The 3,881-nt window shown below is 31.5% G+C and overlaps 1 protein-coding gene across 1 annotated transcript in view; it reads right to left on the reverse strand.

Annotated features, from left to right (window-relative positions):
• Window positions 1-3,881, reverse strand: part of LOC117106571 — a gene marked incomplete at its 3' end in the record, with an annotated part of 46,309 nt that overhangs the window by 22,210 nt on the left and 20,218 nt on the right. The gene's annotated exons all lie outside the window — the stretch shown is intronic.

Below are 3,881 nucleotides of genomic sequence, written 5' to 3' on the forward strand. Positions count from 1 at the left end.
AATAATAATTTTATTTTAGTAATCACTGTGCTTAAAGTTTAATTGTTTTAATAGGTATATTTTAGTTTTCTAAAATTATTGCACAATGGGTAAAAATAAGAATATAAATGACTAATTCTATAAAAAAAAAAAAGTATTTATCATACATGTATATGGTTTACAAATTGAATTCTTAATAATTATCATTAATTTACATTTACAGTATTTATATTATATAACTGAGATAATAATTTGAATGTCTTGAATTCTTAATAATTATCATTAATTTACATTTACACAATTTATATTATATAACTAAGATAATAATTTGAATGTAAATGTATCCATCACTAAGATCTTACCATTTTATCATTTTCTGTTATTGAATCGCAGCAAAACCAGTATTATACAGTATTTCAATCAGTCATTTATATTCTTATTTTTTTATTCTTCCCTTTAATAAAATTATTATTATTATTAAAGGGAAGTATTTAATTGAAAGTGATTTTTAATGTAAGTCATTTTAAAAATTAAAATAAATTTAGAAAACTAAAAAAAATTAAACTTTAAGCACAGTGATTACTAAAATCTACAATTATCATTGTTCACCCTGTTGCCCACCCACTTTAACAATGGTATATTCCAATTGGGTGGTTTATGTCCTGGGTGGTTTATGTCCTGGGTGGTTTATGTCCTACATTCGAACAAGCACCTCTACAGAGCCGTCTTACCACCGGAGAAAAATGAATAAATAAATAATCAAATATATGTAAAAAAGATAAGGATTCAATTAGAAAATAAATAAATAAATAAATCAGCAACAGCCAGAACAGTGACAAAATGAGATCCAAGTGCAAAAATTATCAGGAAAAAAATAAGATTTCAATTTAGAGTTGTAAAATTCAATAACTTTGTTCTTAAAAGAAGGAAAGGAAGAGTCTGATCGAATTGATAAAGGACGATTATTCCAGATGAAAACAATTCGTTGAAAATAAAAAGATTCATGAGCCTTAGTTTTGCACCGGCGTATAGATAACATAAAATGATCAGACGAAAGTCTGGTGGTAGGACGGCCCTGTGATGAATTAAAATGCACATAATCATCAATAGAAATATCATAAATACCATAAACACTTTTGAAAAAAATAAAGAGATCACTGATCTCGCGTCTAAAAGACAACGGTAACAAGTCAAGCTGCAAAAGGCGCAACTTATAATCAAGGTTAGGATAATGCAATATGAATTTAGTAGCCCGTCTTTGTATACCCTCGATACTCCTTATATTTCTTTTGGATGTACCACTCCAGATAGAAATACAGTACTCAAGATTACTTCTTATAAGTGATAAGAAGAGTGTTTTAGCAACATTACATGAAGCATCATAACCTATGATTCGCTTAATCATCCCAAGCTTTTTATTGCATTTACTAATTATTTTATTAACATGGCCATTCCAATCAAGCGTAGATGATATATTGACTCCAAGATCAGTGATAGAATCATCTACTTTAAGAGATATACCATTCAATTTATAATCAAAATTTATTTTATTTTTGTTTTTTCTAGTAATAGATATAATTTGACACTTAGAAATATTAAAATGCAAATCCCAAGTAGTACTCCATGAGTGGATAGAGTCAATGTCTTTTTGCAAGCTACTGCAATCAGACATAGACTTAATTTCTTTGAAACACTTGGAATCATCAGCAAACATTGCCATAGTGGAATGGTGGACAGAGCTGGGCAAGTCATTAATGAATAAAAGAAACAGAAACGGTCCAAGTATGGAGCCCTGGGGAACTCCGGAGATAACAAGAAGCCAATCAGAATTACACCCTTCTATAACCACCCTTTGATAACGATTATTGATATACGAATTAAACCACCCCAAAAGATTTGAATGAAACCCGAAAGATTGTAATTTGTAAATAAGAAGTTTATGAGACACACTGTCGAAAGCTTTAGAAAAATCTAAATAAAGCATGTCAACCTGCCCAGCTTTGTCCAGCACAGAACTTATTTCTTGGAAAACAGTAAGAAGTTGTGTGCTACTGGACACCTGTTAACCAGAGTCTCGAGGCTCTGGGACAAACGTGGGCTATGGCGAATGTAGGTAAAAATGGCCCCGTTAAAAATGGCCCCAGTAAAAATAGCCCCTAATGACAAGTAAATAAAAATGGCCCCAATGAAAAAATTCAGTAATAGAAATGATATTTGTTTTTTTAATCTTCAAATATTTAAATACTGTAATAAGCAAGAATTAAATAATAACAAATAAATACAGTTACAGACAGACAGATGCAAATTGTACTGAGAGATTATCGGAAAACAATGGCCATTGAATAACACTTTTTGATAGTAGAAATAAGTTTTAAAAACGTTATTCCACAACAAAGTAGAGGAATGACATACATACAGTACTTCAACTACCAAAATGTGCAACTCATAGAAAACCACAACATTCACTTTTGTTAAGTATCAAATGAAATAACTTTACATGTATAAACAGTGCAAATAAACAGTAGTTAAAGCATGTTGATCAATTGTGTGTTTGAATCACAAGTTCATGTATGGGAAAAGGGAGAGGCTTACTTTCTCACAAACTTAGCAATAAATGTTCTGCTTAGAGTTACTTCAAAGAATCCCATCCAAGACTTTAATTATGATTGTGCAACTCTCTTTAAAAAAAAATAATAATAATTTGATATTCATATAAAATCACTGTTTGTGGGGTTTACCAATAGGCCTACCCGGATTGGATTTCTGGAAAATTGTGATTCCGCTTCCGTGAAATTGGCCACAAATAAATTATTTTAGTATTAATAAATGTAAGATTTATGTTGATTTATTGATTATGTTGTTGCTATTTTTTAACATTTAAATGGAAAAAAATAAAAAGTGTTATTTATGGCTTTTTATCTTTGAATATTCAATCATTGAATATGTAATTCCTGCAAAAAGTAAAATGTAAATGGCAATTTATTTGATGTTAGATTCCTTTAAAAAACTAAATTATTTCAGTTAAAAAAAAATGCATATAATGATTTTTTTAAAATCAGTTTTAATACAGAATTTTATTATTGGGGCCATACTTACCTACCTGTCATTTGGGGTCAATTTTACAGGGGCCATTTTTCCTGGGCCATTTTCCGGGCCATTCTTACCGTACACCGGCTGGCTGTGCAGCGGTATTGCTGTGAGGAGGGCGTGTGGACGTCCCACAGGATTAAAAGAAATACGACCTGACCTGACAAGGGCGGATGAGCTCCAAAAAGGGCCACGGCCATCCATATCTGGAGTGGAGTTAAGCACCACCAGATTACATTGCCAATTAAAACACGATGATGAGTACACTGTAAAGCTACACTATACCGGATCGGTCGAGGCCCGGGTTACCAACGACCGCCTCTAGCATTGGCACTCACCAGGATGGGAGCTTCGAAAACATAATTTGTTTGTTTCGTTGAAACAAAATTATTACAAGGCATGTAGACTATTGAACACTGTATTTATTTTCTAAGGAAACTTTTGGCCAGTCTTCTGGCCTTCATCAGCTTTACTGAATGCAAAAGATTGGCTGTTGCAAGTTGTATACTGTACAAGATAAACAATACAATAGTGATGTAGACGGATTATAGTTCAATTATCTAATAGTTTATGCTGTAATATACAAAGTGAGATCCGACTGAGATCAAAGCGGTCAAGTATAGAGATAGTGGTGTTAAAAATTAAACAATTCTCAAGCGTACATATTAGAATAATATGGTGGGAAGCGGACTTCACTACACTATAAGTAAATGATTATGGAATCTTAAAAAGTAAATGCTGGAATATATGAATGAAAAATAAATTAACCTATAGGCTTACAAATAGGCTTATACAATGTACAGATACATACATAT

This window comes from Anneissia japonica, unplaced genomic scaffold (genome assembly GCF_011630105.1).
Source record: "Anneissia japonica isolate Jap-2015-1 unplaced genomic scaffold, ASM1163010v1 scaffold11144_len554210_cov170, whole genome shotgun sequence".
Lineage (NCBI taxonomy): Eukaryota > Metazoa > Echinodermata > Crinoidea > Comatulida > Comatulidae > Anneissia > Anneissia japonica.